Source organism: Excalfactoria chinensis, chromosome 5, assembly GCF_039878825.1.
Source record: "Excalfactoria chinensis isolate bCotChi1 chromosome 5, bCotChi1.hap2, whole genome shotgun sequence".
NCBI lineage: Eukaryota > Metazoa > Chordata > Aves > Galliformes > Phasianidae > Excalfactoria > Excalfactoria chinensis.
Genome location: NC_092829.1, coordinates 46,689,118 through 46,698,692, shown reverse-complemented (window position 1 = coordinate 46,698,692; position 9,575 = coordinate 46,689,118).

The following is a 9,575-nucleotide window of genomic DNA, read 5'->3' as shown; positions in this document are numbered from 1 at the left end:
AATCTGTTGGAGTGAATTTCTTCTTTAAGAATTTCAGAAGGTTTTCCACGAATCTGTAACCGAGTGTGAAGTTAATACAGACTCCTCCTAATGAAAAGTATAATGGTGCTGCACTCGTGAGGGTGGGAATTAAATTAGCCAACAGGAGAAAAAGAGGGTGGGACACAGAGAGGTGAACTGAGTAAACAGATTTGAAATGTTATAAAGGGTGAAAAAGGAAAAGATGAGGCCTAGGACAGAAAAAAAGTGCCAAATGAAGTGCATAACAGAATACAATACACTATAAATTAGTAATTATGTAATTTCCTGGTGTCACACATTCTGGTTGGGCTTTGATTATTTCGAATGTTAACTTTATGGATAAACAACTTAATTTGCACAAAGAGGTACAAGAGGTGCCACGAGCATCTTCTATAACTAAAAAAAGGGCTTTGAATTCATGTGGTTAGCAACAGCCGTGGCCTAAAACGCATTATAATCTAAAATGCATTCTCCAGGTTGTTGTGCACTTCTTCTATTTTAGTAATAGATCAATTGTGTCTTAAACAGGATTTGATGTAATCAGTGCTAGAATCTATGGGGAAAGCTCTTTTAGTATATTAGTACTGCTCTATTTTGATGTTATTGGCCTATTAATGAGCCTTTCTTAATTTGCAAAGACAAAACCTGGAAAGGAATCCCAAGCACAGGGATGACCCTGTATCACAGAACGGATACTTCTGTTTTACCCCACTAATCAGAAGTTTTAAAACATGACCATGCATCACTGGAGACAAAGGCGCACGCTAATAGAGCTAAATTTGATAGCTTTGGGTGAGAGCACAGGAAACTTGTCTTTAATATCACTCAAAATAAAAAGGAACAGATTTTTACTTTCGCTACAAGTTAGGGTTATGGGATAAGTGGGTTTTTGTTTTTGTTTTTTTATCAGTGTTGAGATATTTTCTCAGATGTTCACATATGACATAAATGTTTTCTGTTTTAAAATATTTCTGTTTTTAAGGCAATTTGATTTACTTTTGTCCACACTGCATTTAAATCACGATGCATAATAAAAGTATAGTGTGACGAACCGACAAAACAAAGACTACACCGTATCACTCAGTTACCCGAATGGACATTTGTACCCCAGTCAGCATTAAGTTAACGTGGGTTACCATTAAATAATACTCACGTCGAGCTGATAAAGCTTAGAGGGACAGAGGGCTTCACGCTCAGTAACAGCAAGCAGATGAAAAATCCCTGAGTTATTTTTGTAAAGCCTATCGGTTTTGAAATCTAGAGAGAAGCTCAGCACTTGGCTCAGTTTCTAATAGGCAGTGATTTCACTTGCCTTGTCACATGGGAATATATCAGGACGGAGCTGAACTTCCTATTACCCATCAGCTAGAAAATATATATATTTTTCTTGCAGTAAAGCTGAGAGCAATACGTTGTCTCACCCGAATTTGCCTCCCGGTTAACATGAACAGATTGGACAGAAGGAATTTCAGGTGCCAGTTATGGCGATGAGAAAACCTGGTTTGTTCTCGGTTACGGTCAGAATTTTGGTTTCTCTCACTAGAAGCGTTTGACTTTTCATCAGGCAGCCTCATGATTTTCCTTTGAAGGCTTGAGAGCTGTTATTTTAACGTATCCAGAGTGATAGTGTATTACAGAACTGGGTTTGTTGATAGATTTAGTCGAAAGTTCTCAGCGTACCTTTGATGTGTTGAACGCGATAAAAGAATTTCACAGCCTATTCAGTAGCTATAGGTATCTGTGATGGGTTTCCGTGGCAAGATTTTGGGAGGAAGGGGAGCGGCAGGAGAGCGCTCTGTGAAATATCAGGGGACGGCTACAATGATTAACGTCGTTTTCAGGCTGCTCTGCACCACACTTATCCCAGGACCTAGGTTAGTTTGTAAGCGGACCTAGTGGTGAAAAGGCAGGTAAGAAAAGACAGAAAGAACTGTGTTGCGGTACAAGAAGGATTTTACAGAGCAGCAGCCATGGATCGAGATAAGGACTTCACGGAGCAGCAGCTGCGGAGCAGGATAAACGGCACGAGAACCAAGGACACCTCTAGGAAAAAGATGAACGGCTCGCGGCTTTGAAGGGGGGTTTTAGGGTTGTTACTGCGGTAGCTTTCCTCCAATTAGCGCGTGTGATTTTCGGACGCCCTCGTCTGTCTGCTATCAAAGTATGGCTTTTCGGGCAATAAATGGACGCAGCTCTATGTAACCATATTGGTGTGTGGCTGTTTGTCCGAGCTGAAATCTGTCAAGGAGGGGATTCTGACTGTTCCCCATCGCTCTCCCTCCCACCCTCGGTGCCGAAAACGGGCCCTGCCGGGATTCGATGCGCGGCGCCGACCCCCCTCCACGCTGTCGAGAAGGGAAGTCGCGCCCCCCCCCGCTCGCCCCCGCCCTTCGCTCCGGCCCCGACGTCAGCCGCCCCCTGCGCTGCCGCTCCGGCCCCGACGCTGCCGGTGCCGCTGCCGCCTCCCACCCCGCCCACGTCGTTCGCCCCGACGCCGCCTCTCTCCGCCGCGTCTACATCGCCTGTCGCTGCGCCTCTGCAGCCTGCACGGAACTTCGCTAATGACAAGGACGGACCGGCCGCTCGAGCTTTCCTCCAAGAACGGGGGGTTCGACATACTACGGGCATTGCTCAGTCTTCCACTGGACAAGCTCTCATTGAGCGCATTTATCGAACACTGAAATCCATTCTTATCATTAATCAAAAAAGGGGGAATATGGGAGACACAGCACGAGAAAAATGATGCAAGGCTTTGCTTGTGCTGAATGTTTTGGATCGTGATCATACAGACACAGCTCGTGTGGTTTGTCATTTTGGGGCCTTCCCAATGCTCAAGAGACATCACAGAATGGATACTTCTCTTTTACCTCACTAATTAGAAGTTGTAAAATATGACCATGCATCACTGGAGACAAAGGCGCACGCTAATAGAGGTAGATTTGATAGCTCTGGGTGAGAGCACAGGAAACTTGACTTTAATATCACTCAAAATAAAAAGGAACAGATTTTTATTTTCACTACAAGTTGGGGTTATGGGATAAGTGGGTTTTGTTTTGTTTTGTTTTGTTTTGTTTTGATCAATGTTGAGATATTTTCTCAGATGTTCGCATGTGACATAAATGTTTTCTGTTTTAAAATATTTCTGTTTTCAAGGCAATTTGATTTACTTTTGTCCACACAGGACTTCTCCGGGCATCCCGTGCCGGTTCCTCACCGCCCTACTGAAAAATTTGTGTCTCCTAACATCTAACCTAAATCTCTTCTCTTGTTGTTTAAAGCTATTCCACTTCATCTTGTCACTATGAGGCTGTAGAGGAAATGTCAAATCACATCTGGAAGCTGTGATTGAGCACCTGGTGGGAAGGCAGGGCTAACCCAGGGGAGCTCAGGTGCACGCAATACAGATGATTGACTGGAAGGGGTGGAGCCAGGATCCAACCCCCTCCCAGATCTCATTTAAGGTCTGGCAGCGGAGGTGAGAGTTTGTGGCCCAGTAGAGGTTTTGTGAAGGTAAGCGGCTTCTTTTCTTGGTTTCTGCATCTCTGGCTGCTCCCGTGTTTGGGCTCACTCTGATCTGCTGCAGCCCAGGACTTTGTGGTGCTGCTCTTATTGCTGTGCTTTGTATCATGTTGTGGCATTACAAACACAGACCACATAAAAGGCTAGTCCCTCTCCTGTTTATAATCTCACTGCAAGTGCAAGGAGTCTGCAATAAGGCCTTTTTTCCTCTGAAATAAATAAACCCAGTTCCCTCAGCTTTTCCTGATAAAAGAGGTGCTGCAGCCCTTTGCTCATTTTCATGGCCTTTCTCCAGACCTACTGTGGCAGCTCCGCTTTATTTCTTACCATTATTTATTACCATTGGCCTTCTGGGTTCTAAGTAAGCACACACTGTTGGCTCACATTAAAGTTCTATTCCTCCAGAGCCCTCGAATGCTTCCCTGCAGGGCTGATCTCAGTGTGTCTTTTTTCCTGGTCTGTGGTTGTACCTAGGAAGGCCCTGACCAAGCGTGATGCTTGGCTGTGTTGAACCTCACTAGGTTCACAAGGGCTCACTTTTGAGGTGTGTCTTAATACCTTTGGAGGGTATCCCTCTCTTCTATTGTATGAACCGCAGTGCTCTGCTCGGTGTCATTGGGAATGTGTGTAGGGGGTGCTCAATCCTGCTATTCGTATCATTTGATATGATGTTGAAGAGCACAGATTCCAAGACAGGCCACTGGGGAAAACAGTGCATCACTGTCACCTCCCCCCCCCCCCACCTGGACATACAGTTGTCTGCTGAGTGTCTGCTGAGCAGTTTCCCCTTGAAAACCCACTTTCTGAGCTTGGATTTTGGGGGGACCCTGCTGGGGCCAGAAGAACTCTCACGCTCTTAGAAAGGCATCCTTAAGGAGTTCCTTTTATGTTCTTTTATAAGTCAGCAGTTGAGAATATGTATATAGATGTTTTTGTTTTGTTTTTTTTTGTGTGTGTGTGTGTTTTTGTTTTTTTTTTTTTCTTGTGATCTTTTTGTCTGTTTCTGCAGGTGGGCCTTCTTAACAGTGTCAATCTTGGGTAGGATTAATTAAGATAAGGCTCCTCCTAGCCCAGAATGCATTGTGGCATTAATGGGTTTGGCTGCATAAATGGGTCTCCACAACTGTCTTCCTCGGAGGTACCCACTGATGAAATAGATTTTCTTCATAAGAATTTGTTTGACCCATTCTCGTGTGCTTTTGCTACGCTAGACAAGTTTGTGGGGTCTCATCTCTGGGGAATCTTATTGAGAAGTGTATAGGAAACTGTTAATCACAGCCCGAACCTCTGATTAATCACATGAGGCAAGTGTTAGGTCAGCTGTGGGAACACAGGTGGAGACGATTCAGCTCCACTGCAGCTCTCCTAGTTTTCATGTACGGGCTGACCACCATTGAGGCAGCATCTCTTTTGGAGAGCTCTCCTTAGTGGTGTTTGTGTGACAAGCTTCAGCATTTTCCCTCTAGACCAAAGGCCTCAGAATTGGTGAGTTTTTTTTCGATAGTTAATGTCTGGCTATCTATTTACCACCATTTTTGTACAATTTGAACTGTACATTGCTGTTCTTGCATTATTCCACTGCACAAGAACGATAAGCAATTCAGCTTCCCTCAGGGAAGCAGTTCTGTCTGATGCTTATACTGCACTGTTATACTGCAGTATAACAGTTAGTTATACTGTAACCTGTAAGATTTGCATGACTGTAAGGGAACTGCAGAGTCAGGGCCCCAAGCACTTACTGAGCACCTGGAAGGAGAGACAGGGTCAGGCTCCGGAGCACAGATGAAAAGGATTCAGCTGAGGGGAGGCTCTACCTATCTTAAACCTCATTTAAAGGCTGACCGCCACTGAGGGAGGATCTCTTTCAGGAGATCCCTCTTTTGCAGAGTTCTTCTGTGAGCTTATGTCATCTTTGGAGACAGATGAGCATTCTTCTTGTGTCATCTTTTGTGCAGCAGACCGGTGCAGTTACAAAGATGCATTCTAAAACATGCATTCTAAAACATTGCCCTTGCCTTCCTTTTTCTCCTTCTGCTGCTGTTTTGTGCGCGCATCGAGTCCTTAAGAACCTACAGACTGCTGAGAAAGCCTAAATCAGGTAAAGAAGTTTAAGACCTCCTATTGTCCTTGTAATGTTTTGTTTTTCTAATTAAAAAAAAAAAAAATAATAAAAATCTCCTTAGTTTGGCATTAATTGTGTAGGTATGGGGGGGGAAAGACTTTGCTTCTCTGCTGGGTAACCCAAATTGGTGTGGAAGGGAGATGACTGTGGATGTAATTACCACAGGTCAGCATAGATAGTGGAAAAGGTTAATTTTTTTCTCAGTTGCTGCAGGCTTAGAACTCCACATATACAATTGTAGGACAAAGGTTAGATTTTTAAAGCTGCTTGCTGTCTAATGCCATTTGTTCTCACCAAGCTCAAGTGATTGGGGCTTTTGTTTCTGATTTATCATAAAAATAAAAAAGAAAGGAAGTCCTTTGTTGTCTTTGCTGGCAGAAGGATACTATTGTAGAGTCTGGCTTCCTGGTTAAAGTGAGAGGGCAGGGAGAGTTTGTACCTCTGTTTGTAAGGGAAGACAGTGCAAGGTCCAGTATGAATAGTGAAAGCTCTCTTATCAATGGAGGCACTCAGGAAATATATTATGACCCCACAGACAAGTGTGAAAGGGGGTGTTTCAGTGGGGTGTTTTTTTTTGGCAAATTTAGGTTGTATAGCTGCAACCCATAGTTTTTGTTCAGCCATTATTGATAATATCATCATCATAGTATCATAGTATCGTGCGAGTTGGAAGGAACCTTAGAGATCATCGAGTCCAACTCCCGGGTTTCGAGCCCTCTGTGTAGCGAAGTGGCACTTCTACCCCTGCGCCACAGGGGGGATTTGAACCTGGGCCCTCCAGTGCCGCAGGCAGCAGCTTAAACCACTGTATAACCACATTATTTTATTATGTATATATAAATATATTTTAGTTATTTATTCTATAATATTTATTATTAAATAAATATTTAATAATTTTATATTATAATAGATATATTACTATAATGTTATTATAATTCTTATGTATACATTATATACATAATAAGAGTATGCAGAAAATGTGATTTGTAAAATGACAGTGATTGTAAGAATGTTCAACTTCTGGGTAATTGAACAGATTTTATTCCATTCCACAATTAGAACAATACATCCATTAACTTCATCTATCTCATACATTCTTAGAACAATACATCCATTAACTTCAGCTATCTAATACATTCCAAGTCAGTTAGTGGCTGTTATATTAACAGAACAAAATAAGAAAAAAAAATATAAGGATTTCAGGAAGCATCCAAGGAAGGGTTCAAACTGCCTCTGTTCAACTTTGCTGAAAGGCAGTTTTGGCAAGGTGGGGTCCGCTTCTTTTTCCTGGTAGCTTTTCTGTTTGTTGGGTAAGAGGAAGTACAGGCTGGAGATAAAGAAAACCCTCACTCCAAAGAAGGTTGAAATATCAGAACAGGCTTCCCTGAGGCAGCAGTCATAGCCCAATGTTGACACAGTTTACAAAGCATTTGGATGCAGCTCTCAACATAGAGCAGTTGAAGTCAGGGCAATCTCATGCAGAGGTAGGAATCGCATGTCCCTTCCAACCAGGTCAGCTTTCTGATTCTGTAAACAAAAAGACATTTAATTGAGTTAGTGGATTTGTTTATCCATAAACTTACTCTCTGTAATATACATTTTAGGCATCCCTATGTAAAATAATTCCTCCTCCCCCCCCATTATGTTTATCACAGTGAGCAACACCTCAATTGCCTACAAACATCATACGGAACTAGTGAGTGAAATTATCCAATAACTCATCAAGACTCTGTTGCAGTCAAGTCATTACAGTTTGAGTTATGTATAATGCTGCTGCCCTATTTTCTCTCCTGAATTACCCACACGTTTCACTTTAGTGTCAGCAGAAATAGATCCTTAACTGATTGCAAGTGAAACCAATTAATAATTGGAGACTTGTATAAAGATATAAATGCTCATGTGTAGTATATTCTTGTATGGCAGAAATGCAGTGCAGTTCCATTACTTTTGTTAAAGTGTACAGTGCAGAGCATGATGCATTTGTATAGTTAATGTTAATGCTGAGTCTCTGTTTGGGACAAATGTTCACATGAACTAACTTACATGTTGGACTTACAGGGTCACGCAGTGAAGCACCAGCTCAGTTAACCTAGTGAGAAAGCAGAGATTATTCTTAGTGAGCTCATCTTAAAAATGGACAGCAGAAAGTTTTTTTATTTTCTTCATTTATTTGAAAACAAGGCAGTCACTGCTACACCAAAGTCAGGAGCACACAGGCACCTGTGAGCTCAAGAAACATTTCCATTTGTAAATACAGCTACAACAATCCAATACAAACACTGGCACCACAGTTGGCCATTTCACTCTGCACAAAGCAAGTCTGATGCACAGTATCTCTGCCATCGGTATCCTGTAAAAATGTTTGTTATTGATTTAAGTCTCCCTTTTTCTTTTACAGAACATGCAATGCCAAATAGCAGATCGCTTAAGGGATCATTTTTCTTCCTCTTCACGTTCCCCAAGATCAAAACCTTCAGCAGCAAAGAAGCCGGGCCAAAGCACGGAAATAGAGCATCCTTTTTTCTTTCCTTCTTTTGAGGTAAGCACTGATTTCCTGTTAAGTCAGAGACAGACAGGTATCCGCTTCACTGCAAAGCCTCAAGTTGCTAAGCCCAGTCTTTCTGCTACAGGGCAGATAGTCTTGCCATCCCAGATGCCACACACAGCGCAGATCAGCGGCTCCCACTGCAGAAAGTCTTGCTAAAAAGCTTTCACAAGCCAATAATTCTGCAAAAGGGATTTATCACCTGCTTCCCAAACCACAGAAATAAGCTTAGTTACCAGTATTTTAGAGGTACGCATTGAAATGAGGAGAACAGAATTCTATCCTGAAGTTCTCCTTGACAGTTATGCTCAAGTAAGAAGAAGCAGGAGACACACTATTAAGGGCAAGCTAGCTTTTCATTATTTAAATTCAGATATTTTAAAAGTCCCCCATCTTGCAACTTGTGACACTTTACAGGGGGCACATTAGTACAAACTGAGTAAAACTCTGCCCACAAAGAGATAGTTTTCTATACTTAATATGTAATTGATATATAACTATTAAATAAATAATTATAATGCATATAATATGCTATATGAAGTATAGTATATATACTAATTGATAAATAATTGATATAAATAATTGGCCTCAGAGAGCTCTCACAACAGCTTTCACAAGCATTTCCATTTATTTGCCTGTTAGGTTTTATTTTTTCTCCCTAAGAGGAAATGACAATAATGTTACAGAGAACAGAGCAGCCACTTCCCTCCTCAGTAACCACTCAGTCTACCTAGATTATTGATACCGTAAAACCATTCATAGCACATACAGGACTTATGCCTGTGGCACGCATCTCAGTGTATTCCACCTTCAGCCCCTTAACCAAACTTCTGTAAACAGGAAATCCCCATAGACCCCCTTAGGCACAGAGCAAGTGTTGTTTCAAAAAGATCTTACCTGAGGCTTGAATTAAACCAAGTCTTCTTCTTCAGCAGGACCCAGAACGCAGCTCCTCCTCACTTGAGCTTCTTCCCTCAAGATCAAGAGCACCACCACCACAAAGGAGCCACCCCGGCTCCCAAGGAAGAGACCCCTTCACCAGGGAGGGGCTCTTCCGCACACACCCCACTCAGAGGGTGGCCCCAAGGGGACAAGGGAGGGACCCCGAGGGGCAGGGCCCAAGTGGGGACTCAGGGGGCAGCCCCCAAGGGGGCAGGGGAGGGGCTCCAAGGGGCAGGGGTGGCCCCAAGGGGGCAGGGGCTCCAAGGGGCAGGGGAGGGACCAAGGGGGCACAGGGGAGGGGACCCAAGGGGGCACAGGGGAGGGGCACAGGGGAGGGAGGGACCCCGAGGGGGCGGAGTCGGCCCCCAAGGGGGCAGGGGGCCCACAAAGAAAAACTATCTGCCACTATGTTTCACCCACCATCCC